At 42.4% G+C, this 14,898-nt stretch overlaps 2 protein-coding genes across 4 annotated transcripts in view; one reads left to right on the forward strand and one right to left on the reverse strand.

The window, feature by feature from the left end:
* Speer4cl1 (spermatogenesis associated glutamate (E)-rich protein 4C like 1) overlaps positions 1-14,898 on the forward strand; it is a 204,568-nt gene that overhangs the window by 76,243 nt on the left and 113,427 nt on the right. The window lies entirely within an intron of this gene.
* LOC134483277 (uncharacterized) overlaps positions 1-14,898 on the reverse strand; it is a 211,961-nt gene that overhangs the window by 36,814 nt on the left and 160,249 nt on the right. The gene's annotated exons all lie outside the window — the stretch shown is intronic.

Here is a 14,898-nt window from a genome sequence, read left to right on the forward strand (position 1 = left end):
GAGTTCAAATCCCAGCAACCACGTGGTGGCTCACAACCATCTGTAATGAGACCTGATGCCCTCTTCTGCTGTGTCTGCAGACAGCTACAGTATACTTATATATAAATAAATAAATCTTTAAACAGATAAAAAGTCAGTATGAACCTTTGTTGTCTAAAATGGCTTGAGTCAGGGCTGACAACCAGACAGCCCTTCCAGCACCTGCCTATGAGCTCACATTTTAGTCTTTATAAACTGACATAGAAAAATATCCAGGGTCCTAACGTGACAAATTCTCAGCTACGTCTCTGATGATCAGTCTTAGGGTGGGCATTCAATAAACCATCCCTGTCTAAGTGAGGTCAGAGTTTGTGTGGTTTATGGGGCAACTCCAGGACCTCAACGGTTTTGTCCATAAGGCTGGATATTTCAGCTGGTCTTCAGTACATGCAGGAATCCTGAAGAAGAAGGAAAATTAATAAAGCAAACTTCCTTTTTCCATGTCCTTGATATGAGCCAGCAGAAGGTGTGGTCCAAACAATAACCAACGGATTGGGTAAAGATCTTTACCAATCCTACAACAGATAGAGGGCTTATATCCAAAATATACAAAGAACTCAAGAAGTTAGACCTCAGGGACACAAATAACACTATTTAAAAAATGGGGCTAAGAGCTAAACAAAGAATTCACAGCTGAGGAATGCTGAATGGCTGAGAAACACCTAAAGAAATGCTCAACATCTTTAGTCACAAGGGAAATGCAAATCAAAACAACCCTGAGATTTCACCTCACACCAGTCAGAATGGCTAAGACCAAAAACTCAGGTGACAGCAGATCCTGGCAAGGATGTAGAGAAAGAGGAAAACTCCTCCATTGTTGGTGGGATTGCAGACTGGTACAACCATTCTGGAAATCAGTCTGGAGATTCCTCAGAAAATTGGACATTGAACTACCTGAGGATCCAGCTATACCTCTCTTGGGCATATACCCAAAAGATGCCCCAACATATAACAAAGACACATGCTCCACTATGTTCATAGCACCCTTATTTATAATAGCCAGAAGCTGGAAAGAACCCAGATGCCCTTCAACAGAGGAATGGATACAGAAAATGTGGTACATCTACACAATGGAATATTACTCAGCTATCAAAACCAATGACTTTATGAAATTCATAGGCAAATGGATGGAACTGGAAAATATCATCCTGAGTGAGCTAACCCAATCACAGAAAAACACACATGGTATGCACTCACTGATAAGTGGATATTAGCCCAAATGCTCGAATTACCCTAGATGCACAGAACACATGAAACTCAAGAAGGATGACCAAAATGCAGATGCTTCACTCCTTCTTTAAAAGGGGAACAAGAATACCCTTGGCAGGGAATAGGGAGGCAAAGTTTAGAACAGAGGCAGAAGGAACACCCATTCAGAGCCTGCCCCACATGTGGCCCATACCTATACAGATATTAGATAGGATGGATGAAGCAAAGAAGTGCAAGCCGACAGGAACTGGATGTAGATCTCTCCTGAGAGACACAGCCAGAATACGGCAAATACGTAGCTGAATGCCATCATTAAACCACTGAACTGAGAACGGGGCCCCCGTTGAAGTAATCAGAGAAAGGACTGGAAGAGCTTGAAGGGGGTTAAGACCCCATATGAACAACAATGCCAACCAACCAGAACTTCCAGGGACTAAGCCACTACCCAAAGACTATACGTGGACTGACCCTGGAACCCAACTGCATACGTAGCAATGCATAGCCTAGTAAGATCACCAGCAAAAGGGGAAACCCTTGGTCCTGCCAAGACTGAACCCCCAGTGAACATGATTGTGGGGGGGAGGTCGCTATGGGGGAAGGATGGGGAGGGGAACACACAAATAGAAGGGGAGGGGAAAGGGTTGAGGGATGTTGGCCTGGAAATCGGGAAGGGGAATAACAATCGAAATGTAAATAAGAAATACTCAAGTTAATAAAGATGAAAAAATAAAAAGAAAAAAGAAGGTGTGGTCCAGATTAGAAGTGGGCCTTTCCATCTCAAAAGATCTGAATTAAAGATTTATCTTCTGATCTCCAAGATTTGGATTACAAGTAGGTCTTCTTGCTTCAGAAAATTTAATTAAGAAAAAAAAAATCCAATGGTGCTTATGCCTTTAGCCTCAGCATCCAGGAGGTAGAGGCAGGTGGATCTCTGAGTTCAAGGCCAGCCTGGTCTACAAAATGAATTCCAGGACAGCCAGAGCTACACAGGGAAACCCTGTCTCAAAAAAAACAAAGAAGAGGAGGAGGACCAAGAGGAGGGGGTTGAAGAGAGGAAAACAGAAAGAAGGAAGGAGAGAGAGAGAGAGAGAGAGAGAGAGAGAGAGAGAGAGAGAGAGAGATCCCTCTCACAGGGCATCAAGCCATTTGGCATTAGTTAATTCCAGGTACACTCAAGTTGACAACCAAGAACAGCAATCCCATTACCCGTGGTTGTGATCTCACCCTGGTAGGCTCCTGAGTAGGAGGCTGAAGCAGGAGAATTGCCATAAGTCTGATGCCTGCATGAACTACACACGTGTTCCAAGCCAAGCCAATCTCAGCTACAGTTTGAGATTCTGTCTGAAAAATATGAAAGAGAAAGAAAACATAATTTCCTAGAGCAGTGTTTCTCAACCTTCCTATGGCCTCAACCCTTTAGAATAGTTCCTCATGCTGTGGTGACCCCAACTACAAAATTATTTTGTCGCTACTTCACAACTGTAAATTTGCTACTGTAATGAATCTTTATTGTAGTGTAAACTATCTGATAGGAGACCCTGTGTGGGTCACGACCCACAGGCTGAGGGCCTTTGCCCTAGAGGCGGTCTTGGCCTAGTTTATATAGTTCATGTTATAATGGGCTCTCTCAGTGTTTGAAGGTCAAGTATATTCACTTGTAATATCAAAACTTAAAAATTCAGTTGAGCTGCTGGCTGGTACGGTGTGACATCCCCCAGAATAGCTTTGCCATTTTGTTCCATGCCTGCCAGCCATTTCATATTGTTGCTGTAACACGCCTGCTGTCACTGACAAGGAGAAGGGACTTGGCTCAAGGACATGCTGACCACACACCTTGTTTTGTTCTGAATATTCTGTATGCGGTTTGCTAATCTTGAGAAATTCTACACCTGAAGGAGTGGTTCCCTGAAGCAGACACAGTTGAAAGGCTAAGGCAGATGTGTGAAGGAATGTTTCACTGAGGCAGACGCAGGTAAAAGGATGTTCTGCTAAAGCACGCATGTGAAAGGACACGTGATGAAGGGTTCTGCACTAAGGACACGTGATGAAGGGTTCTGCACTAAGGACACACATGCATTGGTCTGCCTTGCATTCTGTAGTTGAGCTGCATTTGTTGGGACTTCATAGAACCACAGCAAAAACCCTTCTGGTGGGCTGTGTAGTTTCTCACTGTTTCCTTGTACTCGGGCTGATGGGCAGAATGATGTCAGCTGAGACAGACACATGTGCTGACTCAGGACACACGCTGAGGCCAGACCCATGGAGGACAGGAGATATTGAGAGGGAGTTTGGATGGAGTTATGCTTGCGTAGCTTGTTGGTTTGGGGTCTCTGCTGATCTCTGCTCGCCTGAGAGCTGCTCTTACTGACTGTGTAGCATCTTGGCTGCTCTTTGTTCCCCTTGGACAGCCCTCACGACCAGGCTCTACTCTCCCTTAACCATAGCTGCTGTCCTCTTCCTCTCTCCTCTCCATCACACATGTTCTTCCTTTATTCTCTGGCAGCTTCTTCTTCCTTCTTCCCTCCTCATGATCCTCTCTAGCAAAGCCCTCAAAGCTCCCCTCCCCCATCTCTCTGCTGTGCAGCTGTTGGCTGTTGGCTTCTTTATAATCACAGTTAACTGGGAGCAGTCAGTTATTTGGGGTTAACCACTCCTGAGTTCCACAAATTAGCATTAAAATACAAGCAGAATTAGGCCAATCCACTACAGGGGTTTTTGTTTGTTTGGTTGGTTTGGTTTAATTTTCATTTACCTTTTTACTTGTTATTTTATTTTTGGCTATTTTTTATTAATCGGTTATTTTATTTATTTACATTTCAACTGTTGTCCTGCTTTCCAGACTCCCCTCATCAAATTTACATCCCATTTCTGCTCAGCTTTGCCTATGTGACAGTGCTCCCCCACCCACACATATCCATTCCCACCTCACACCTCTAGGATCTGCCTTTGGTGGGGCTACAGGCCTCACCTTGAACCATAGAGCATCCTTGCATACACTTTGGCTGGCAGTTTGGCCCCTGGGAGCTTGGGGATTAGGGAAAGAAGATCTGTTCAGATATTAAAGCCAATGATTGCGGCATTCTCTTCTTTTTCTGGTTATAGGTGAAATTATGTTTGTGTGCTTCTCTTTTTTTAAATTATTGAGAGAAGATTAATTTCTTGGTTTTTCTTGGGTATAGTTTAGTTCATTGTCTTGGAGTTTTCCTCCTATTAGCCTCTGTTGTGCTTTCTTACATAAAAGAGTTGTTTAAATTTGGTTTTGTCATGAAATATCCTGGTTCCTCCTTTTATGGTGATTGAGGATTATGCTGGATATAGGAGCCTGTGTCTGCATTACATCTGCCCAAGATTTTCTGACTTTTAGAATCTCTGTTGAGAAGTCTGGTGTAATTCAGATACGTCTGAATTTATTTGTTACTAGATATTTATACCTTACCCCTTTTAATGTTCTTTCTTGATCTGTGCATTTAGCGTTTTAATTATTATGTGAATGGAGGAATTTTTCTGGTACAATTAGTTTGATGTTCTGTAGGCTTGTTGTACCTTTATGGCCTTTTCTTTCTTTACCTTATGGAAGTTTGCTGCTATGATTTGTTGAAGGTGTTTACTGGATCTATGAACTAGAAATCTTAATTCTCTTCTCTATCTATTATCCTTAGGTTTCAACATTTAATTGTGTCCTGAAATTCATGGATATTTTGGATTCAATAAACTATACATGTTTATCTGAGATGGGTGTTTTGTGCTTTGTGGGATGACCTCCTTGACCCCAGGCTGCATGAAGAATCTCAGCTGACAATGGGGACATAAATTATGAGTATGTGTAGCAAGACCCAGGCCTCTTCCAGGTTCTTAGATATTAACTGAGAACCTCAAATACAGTAGTGATGTGATAATGTGGTGTGAATCTAGTTACTATTCTCTATTTTGATATAGATGATTCTTTTTGTGTCATGGTCAGCTTATAATGACTAGAATACCTAAGCTTGAGAATAACCAAAGACTACATTGCTTCTCTAGCAGCTGAGCTTTTAAAAGTCCTGGTGTGACAGCAACTGTTGGTGGACATTCTGGATTATTCCTTCTGTACTTTAACTCTCTGTGTCACTTCCACCATCAGTAAGTTAGTTCAATTCCATAAATTGGAAATCCATCACCTGGAAGAAATACTCTTTTTTTTAAAGATTTATTTATTTATTTATTATATACAAGTACACCGTGACTGTCTTCAGACACACCAGAAGAGGGCATCATATCTCATTACAGATGGTTGTGAGCCACCATGTGGTTGCTGGGATTTGAACTCAGGACCTCTGGAAGAGCTGTCAGTGCTCTTAACCGCTAAGCCATCTCTTTAGCCCAAGAAATACTTTCTGAATATGATCTGAGATTGGCCATGGAAAAAGGGTAGCTTGAACTGTCCCACCTAGGTTCTGGGCCTGCACAGGCCTGCTCTCCAAAAGAAACCTGTGTTCACAGCTGTTGGCTGGCTAAGAAAGATTTCACGAGACGTGATACACAGCCCTCGGACTTCTGCTTCAGTCATCTGCACAATTTTTCCCGGACGATATCCTCATACCTCCAGCAGGCGGGTGATGAAGCTGTCCACTCTCAGCTCCCCTTCAGCCATCTTGTGGCCACCAGACTCTCCTCCCTGCAGCAGGAACAAGGGCTTCTCCATGGTGGCTGCAGCAGCAGTGGTGGTTTGGCATTCTCACCTAGGAGACCCTATGCCTTTCTACCCCAGTTCCAACTGACCTCAGGCCCGGGCCTTCCCCCCATCCACTTCCCATGGAGCAGGGAGAGCAGCACCCACTAGAAATAAAAGGGAAGCCCTTGGTCCTGCCAAGAGTGAACCCCCAGTGAAAGGGATTGTTGGGGGGAGGGCGGTAATGGGAGGAGGATGGGGAGGGGAACACCCATAGAGAAGGGGAGGGGGAGGGGTTAGGGGGATGTTTGCCTGGAAACCCAGAAATGTAATAACAATTGAAATATAAATAAGAAATACCCAATTTAAAAGATGGAGAAAAAAAGAGAAAAGTGTCACACATTTAAAACAGAAGAATATGGACCCTAAATTTAAACCACAGCTCTGTCAATTAACTAAACCTTTAAAAAGCTCAGAAAATCAGGCCAAACAATATTTTCTCGGTTTATGTATCTGTAATGTCGCATAAATAATAATGTCCGTTTCTTGCCATTGTGGAGGGAATTAAATAGATAATATGTAATCATGGAAATTTTGAAGTACCATCCATTTTTCTGTTCATTAAATCACTCTTCCTCATTTCATTGATCAAGTATGTATGTTTTCTTTTCATAGTTACATGTATAATAAAACCAGTATAAAAACCTTCAGAATTGTATAAGCTTTCACTTTTAACAAATTAAATTAGTTGTTCTTTGTATTTCTGCTGAACATTTAAATGTTCTTTATATGTCCCAATGCTAGTTTATTAGGTACCTATAAACTTTAAACTCTTTGCCTGAGAGCATGTGTACTATTTAATTATATAGTAACTACACTCAGGATGTCTTTGTATTAGAACCAATTATATCAGACACTAAGAAAAATTACTATTGCTTTAAAGTTTGTGTGTGTATGAGTGAGAGTATGAGTATGAGTGTCTGTGTGTGTGTGTGTGTGTGTGTGTGTGTGTGTGTGTGTGTGTGCGCAGCACATGACCAAACAACTTTCAGGAGCCATTTCTCTCCTTCTGTCATGTGGGTCCCAGGATGTAACCCAGATGTTTGACTTTGGCAATAAATGATATTACCAACTAAATAAATAAAATTACCAACTAAATAAATAAATAAACCAACAAAAAACAAGCCACCAATCAACTTTAAAAGTAAAGGCCAGAAGTTCACAGAATAGTAGCATTGGCCTTACCATATCCTTTCTTTGGGGATGGGAAAATTAATGTTCTGAAATCCATGACGTTCAGGAATTGTGATATTCATGGAAATTCAATTCCTTTGCAGATGCTCCAGTTGTTGTGGCCAATTGCTAGAAAGGTCCGCTTAAGCTTGCAGGACCCCCACCATCCCTCCCCCACGCCTCCACAGAAAGCTCAAAAGACACTGCCCAGAACTTACTCCACATTCCCCAGAACCACTTTCTTTGTCCATCATTTCTGTGAGACGAAAGGTCAGACTCCTTCACCCTAGTCTCTCCACAATCGACATTCCCCCTCCCAAAACACTTCTAAGACTGGAAAACATGTCTTAGGATGTATCTGCCAGACTCAGACTGAGACAAACTAGGGCACTGGTTGTCACTACAACATTGGTGACATAGCAGAGGACGCCAAGAACTCTCTAGGAGACAATAGAATGTCCAAGAAGGGACAGCTGATGTCATGGGGAGCAGACTTTGCCTCCCTGCTAATGTTCTCCCTGAACTGAGCATAAGCTGAGGTGCCCTTTCTAGGAGACTTTCCGGGGGCAGAGCCACTGAGCACCTCCTGCTTCCAAATCCAAATTTTCCTCAAGGGTTGATTATAAAAACCTTAGTAATTCCTATGCATCTAAATGAATGTTTCCTTCCAAATCCTGCCCAAAAATGTCTCATCCTAACTCAAATTATCCTCCTTCACCAATATTAGCCATTAAAAATTCCTGAGAAATAATACCAGTTTGAATATGCAGTCAAAATGTTCTCCTGTCTTATTATGTACAGGTGCTTGAAATCACATCAAGAAATAGCCTGCATGGAAGGTTGCAACATGGGTGTGTGTTTGGGGAACACCCATGAAGCCTTGTGCTTAGCATTCAACGGTTGCCACAAAATTCCTTAGGAGGAAGACTTGAAATCATTATGGTGCTAGAAACAGTGTGGAGGCCAGTTGGCAGAGGAAAGTGAAACATTAGAGCCACCAGTGAAGGCTCCTGTTGGGCCCTACCTTGGTGTTTCCCTCCCCCCTCGCTGAGCCTTTCAGCCTGCTATAGCAAGAAATTGTTTACACCTTTGACAGCTGCTCTTAGCCCCTGATTTGGGGCTGGGATTTTCCATGGCACCCTTCCTCCCCACTGAGCTATCCTGCTTCTTGTTTTTAAGAAGCTGTTTATGCCCCTGATTGGGTTGGAACTTTCACCTCACAGACTTGTCCTAATTTCCTGGTTGGGGATTTTCACCTGCCTTGTTGTTTTTCCAGGGCTTTTGCCTCTGGTATATAAGGAGATCTCAGTAAAGCCTTGGGGGCACTCGCTAAAAAGGGGTGACCCGTGTACGTGTTTTCTTTCAACCCCACAAACCTACACCCGATATTCACACACTGTCAGCGCAGGCACTGACAATAGGTATCACAATAGAAACTAGTAACTAGATTTAACCAAACTATCACATTAATGCTGTATTTCGTGGTAATTTTTTTTTTTTTGCTCTCCTAGAACCTGGAAGAGGCTTGGGGTTTTCTAATCCTACTCATAATTTATTAATCTTCCCAACACTATGGGCTTTGTTCTGTTAATGCTAACAGCGGCATCCAATACCTAGGATATTTTCTACTGACATGTGTGACGTGAGACAAAACAGTCCCTGTCATCCCTCACCTGAATAAACTTCCTTAGCGGACAGTGTAGTTGGAGGGTCCTTCTTTCCTCTCCAAGATCGAGAAACATTTCCAGTCTTCAGACAAGTGTGTCAGCCATTGTCCAGTGACTGTCTTGAGATGTCCACATTGTCAGCTGAGTGTCGTCATACAGCCTGCCCTGTAATTGTTGTAGATGATTAATAGGGTTCCAGCCCTAGGATTTAATTCAGTGCTACAGTACTTGCCAAACATGCTCAAAGCCCTAGCTGCCACCCTAGTCCTGTGTGCTCTAGAGAAAGAAAATAAAGAACCACATTGTCTATCAAGTTTCTCCTCCAATAGAAGGAGAATCTGCATCCGGTCTTTTAAGTAACTCTAAGCCCCAGCTTCCCCACAGCTCCCTCCTTCAATTCCATTATTGGTGCATTTTCAGTAACGCTCACTTTATTTTTGGTGTGCAAAGAATATGCACAATGTCAGTAAAGTGTGTGTGTGTGTGTGTGTGTGTGTGTGTGTGTTCATCCATGAACTCACTATAAATTATTATCAAATGACCCAGAAGACCGTGGAGAAACCTGTCGATGTACATGCAGAATTATGTTACTACCGTTCCATGGCACCTTGCAGGTAACACTGAAATACTGGGCTGCTTTAATAGAGCCTAAAACCAGGCTATGCATGGTTTTCGGTGAGATTGTGATGTGCAACACCACAACAGAGATCAGCAGAAGCTTCATTTTTTCCATGCTGCTGTTACCAAGTGAGGCAAAGCCTCATCCCATAGAGAGTCTGGTAGGATCTGATGAAAGGAGTAAACTCAGGGTTGAAATCAAGCCTTTAGAAACAAAGAGAAAAATACAAAGTCAAGGAAAGCAAGAGCTGTCTTTTTCTTTTCTTCCTCTTTTTTTTTTTTTGAGAAGATCCACAAGAGAGACAACCCCTTCCTCAAACTAACAATGCACAAGAGAGACAATACATGAATTAAAAATCAGAAATGAAATGAGGGACATAAGTATAGACACCGAGCAAATTCCAAAATCATTAGTTCTTACTCCCGAGGACTTTACGCCAGAAAACTGGAATATTTATTCGATATTGTTGATTTTGTAGACAGATAACAATTACCAAAGTTAAATCCAGATCTGGGAAGGTATCTGAATAATACCCCTAAGAAAATAGATATACTCATTAAAGGTTGCATACATTATATATTATATTGCTTTCTTTTTGCATGATTAAACCCCTTCAAGGACAATTAGCTATGTTATAGAAAGTGTTACTTTTAAAACAAAAGGACAAAGAGAGAAATTGTGGAGTCACTGAGATACACTTCCCAGACAGGATCAAGGAAAGATGGCTGAGAGATGCAAGCAGGGGCTGGAACGCTGCCCTTGAGAAGGAAATGTTTTTCTCACTTTACCTTACACTATGCTGTACTGTGTCTGTTTTTTGTGGAAGCAGCTCTCATGCTCTCTGGGTTATGACAAGTAGATTGTGATACTAGGAAGAGGGGTGATTTGCTATACAGATATTTTAAGGAGAAGCCTTAGCTTACTCTCACTTCTTTGCCTAGTCTTGCCTCAGTCGTTCCTGGTATCATGGGAATAACGACCTTATTATATCTTGCCAAAAGGGAATGTGAGGTAATGCATATTCATGCCTATATAAGGGTTAATAAGCTTGTAGCTGCATGCAGTTGCATCTGCCTTTGCTCTGCATCCCCTGTGTCCTGGTTATTTGTGACCGTACCTGGGCCCCCAACGCACTAGCTGTTGACAAGCATCACCCTTCTCAGTGTTAGGTATATATTTTTTGAAATCTATGATGTGGAGGCGTATTACAGCAACAATATGAAATAGCAGGCTGGCATGTATGAAAATTGCTGTGTTTAAGCTAGGTGTGGGGACAAGTCCTCAAAAGGAGCTGTTAAGATGGGAAACAAATAATGCATTTGTTGCTGGAATTGAGTTGCCTCAGCTGTGTTGCTCTGCCTGCTCAGTGTCCATTCAACCTCACTCTGTTTCTACAGAGGAACTCAAGGTTTGCCCCAGCCGCCTGTGAGCTGTGATATGGGCAGAGAAAGGCCAGGACACAGTGGTGATTTCCTACTCCTCAGTTATGCTGAATTTTCCACTACTGTACTTGTATACACAAGTACAGTGTGGTCTGTTATTATAGATATTTGTCATTTCTTACAGAGGGCAACTATGATTGACTACACCCAATTTTATAAAAAACAAAACTCAGGAAACCTGGCCCTTGGCAGCAATGAATCAAGAAATATCTAGGATGGTGGGGCATGAATTCTGCCAAGCAATGAACTCAGATAGGTGGGGTTGTGAGGAAGATGTTTGGTTGAATATCCCAATAGATTCACGTTGTATCATCTTGATTTAATCTAAGGACAAAGAAGTGCAGTATCTCTGATGGCTTTCTTCTAACCCATGAAAGGTTCACTGGGGTTTGACCTCAGTTCTTCATTCTTCTTCCTGGGGCAGCAACACTCAGGGAAGCTTGAGATTGCCATAGGCACAGTATTAGGCTAGAAATGCTGAGTAGGTGATACTAAGTTGTTCAGATGGTGATACCCATTTCATTTGTTCTTAACGTGGACCTAAGGAAAGACAGATCAAGGTCCTTAGAATACAAAGATCATTTCCAGATTTTTTTCTACCTTTCCTGAATGAAAGACTGGTTGGCAGAGAATGGTAAAAATTCAAGAATTGGTAGATAATACTTTGAATGAAGGGTGGGTTTCTGTGCTGGTTTTAGACAGGTTCTCAATTACCCCATCTTGTTCTCTACGCTGCTCGTCAGGTTCACTTTGAGCTCAAATAAAGCTGCTTCTACTTTCCAACAGGTAGTCTTACAAAGGGGCCTCCAAGGACTGTGAGGACAGCATTAGCCAATGAGAATTGAGGTGTGTAACCCACAACTATAGCTTTATCTGAAAGACCCTCAGACAGAGGAGACTCTCGCTCCAGTCCTGAGGACAATCACCACCCCATGAACACACAGGACTCAGTCTTGATGTAAAAACAAGAGGTTTACTTTGGGATACCAATGCACTGGGGCTCGACATGGTCCACACGCAGGAGGGATGTGAGGAGCCTCGAACAACAGAAATGTACAGTTTAAACAGTCATTTACGATCACACAGTTTCATTAGCTCAGCTATTTCGGTGCCAAGAATACCTAGGCAGATGTTTCTCGTCCTGGGATAAGGCCGTAACCACATCAATGTAGCTATTTCAGTAGGAAGGACGTCTGACTTGATATATATTTTCTTATCCTGGGGTTCCCAGGACAAGGACCAAGGATATCTGTCTTTGCAGGTGTTTCCCTTCTGGAGTTCCCAGGACAAGGCTATAGCGATGTCAGCCTATAGCACAGCTGCATTCAGTACCAAGGATATCTCACTTCTATAGTGGTCAGTCAGCTTCCCAGAGATGTTTCCTGTCTTGTAATTGCCCTGCAGTAAATATGTTCTATACCCTCTGTTCTTATGGTCGGGCAGCTTCCTAGAGAGTGGGTGGGAATGTGCTTTCTGTACTTTCTGGTCTATTGTCTAACGTCTAGGAGCTAAACGAGGGCCAGCTTAAAAGATTCTCATGCTTAAGAAATGGCTGTACTGATATCTAACGGAGATCTTTCATATCCACTTTCTTCCAAGTCTACCAGCCATCTCAGATTGTTGCTGTAATATGCCTGACAATCAAGGACACAGAAAAATAACTTGATACACAGCAAGGACATGGCAATCATATCCTGTGTCGTTATGTATGTTCTGGATGAGGTTTGTTAAAATGACAATATTGCACAAAGCTTTATATAGGACCCATCAAATTAGGGTCACTATGCACTGCCATAGCTAAAATGGCCTGGTCAGAAGTGACCACTGGATCACTCTTCTGTAACTTCACATGAGAGGCTTGTGCTTTTTGTGTTTTTTATTTTTGTGTTTTTTTCTTATTTATTTATTTATTTATTTATTTATTGCTTTATATGTTGTCAGGAAGATAGTTCAAGTCATGGATCTGCCCCCAAAATCTGAGCTTTGCCACTAATACTGTAAACAGTACTAGTGTATGCATTCATTAAAATAACTGGTTTTTTTTTTAGAAGGATAGATGCTTTTGTGTTTTGTGGGGTGATCCATGAAACAGGAGTGAAGATGCTTGTTTCTTACTCTGTCCACTGAGTTATGTCTCTAGGCTTGTCCTACTCCTTTGGCTGCATCCCCCCCCCACATTTGCGGACTATTTTATTTTTCAGATGAAATCACACGTTATAGCTTAGAGAGGCCTGTAAGCAATCCTACTTTGGTAACTTAAGTGCAAAGAGGAGAGCCCCACACTCAGCCTGAGGGTGCATTCACTGGTGGATCCAATATTTCAGTTTCCTCTGCTAACAGATCACCACATTGTTGCCAGGACCATAATGAATGCAATTCTTTCTCCTAAGGAATCTGGTGGCAACTGTCAAATGTTAAGCACAAAGCTTCAGGTTGTACCTATAACACACACCCACATCGCAACCTACCCTACAGGCTATTTCTGGTGTGATTTCATGCACCTGCACATGATGAGACAGGAGACCTCTTTGGCAACTCATAGGAACTGGTGTGATTTCTCAGTAATCTTTAATGGGTAATATTGCTGACTGAGGAGAATTTGAGGTAGGATGAAACATTTCTGTGCAGGGATTGGGGAGGAAGCACTCATTTAGATACATAGCAATGACTTAGGTTTTTCCAATCAAGCCTAGAGCCAAATTTGGCTTTGGAAGCATGTGGTGCTCAGTGGCTATGCCACAGGGAAGTCCCCTGAAAAGGGTCCATAAGCTTTTGCTCAGTACAGGGAGAACATTAGCAGGGAGGCAAAGTCTGTTATCCATGACATCAGCCGTCCCTTCGTGGACATTCTATTGTCTCCTAGAGAGACCTTGGAATCTCTGTGATGTCACCAGTATCGTTGTGACAACCAATTCCCTTCTTTTTCTCTTAGTGTCCAAAGGATATATCCACAGACATGTTTGCCCGTCTTTGTAGGCGCTTTGGGAGAGTTGATGTTGATCGAGAAGAGTCTAGAGTGAAGTAAACGAAACCTAAAGGTAATGATGGACACAGGACATGGGGAATGTGGATTAAGTTCTGGGCAGTGTATGTTGAGCTTCCTGTCAGGAGTGAGTGTGGGGGCCTTCACCTGGCCTTTATAGCAATGGGCCACAACCACTGGAACATCTCCACAGATATTGAATTCCATGATTATCACAATTCCTGAAAGTCAAGGTTTTCACATCATTAGTTTCTCCATAACCACATGGAGGATATGGCAATGCCTATGCTATTATTGGGTGAACTTCTAGTCTTTACTTTTATAGTGCAATCATTATGTTAAATTGATATAATAACACCATAAGTAGTCATGGAGGGTATAACTTTTCTGAATTAAACAGGGCATCAATGTACTTCACTTTCATTGCTTCTTTAAATTCAGTGACTATCTGACAGTAGTAAGAGGGAGAGAATTGTGCTCCTGGCCATGATCTTATATTCTTAGAACTCCTCTGAATACCTCTGGCTGACGGGGCCAATCTTACCTTCATACATTAGAGGTTCTGTGTGGCAGATATTTTTCTACAGTAGCCAACTATATGGGGCAGGTAGAGAAAGAGCCTGTAACCTACTGGCACTTCTGGGGCATTTGTCATTTCAGTAGGGGGAATTAATAAGTCTGTTGACCATGTCCTCCCCCTACATGAATTTTTAATGCAAAGTTATTGGACGAGAGTAACAGTGTAGGATATCTGAGTATCCCTGATCAATCAAGTCATTGTGGATGCTGAATTGATGATCTGACTTCTGAAACCAGAGGGGTGAGGGTCCTGAAACCAGGTTGTAGCCTGCGTACCTGATAATAATCCTGGAGAAGGCATCTCTCTGGTACTTGTAAGCCTGTGTGGGCAGGCATAGGGAACACCTGGCTGCTTACATCTCTTGGTCTCTATATAGTAGTGGGGGAACTGTGATCCACTTAGGATGCCTCTTACACATAGACCAAACTCCTTGCAGTGACACTGGCTTCCAAGCATGTTCTCCTGTTTGGACCTCACT

The sequence above is a fragment of the Rattus norvegicus genome, chromosome 19 (assembly GCF_036323735.1).
Source record: "Rattus norvegicus strain BN/NHsdMcwi chromosome 19, GRCr8, whole genome shotgun sequence".
In the NCBI taxonomy this organism is placed as follows: Eukaryota; Metazoa; Chordata; class Mammalia; order Rodentia; family Muridae; genus Rattus; species Rattus norvegicus.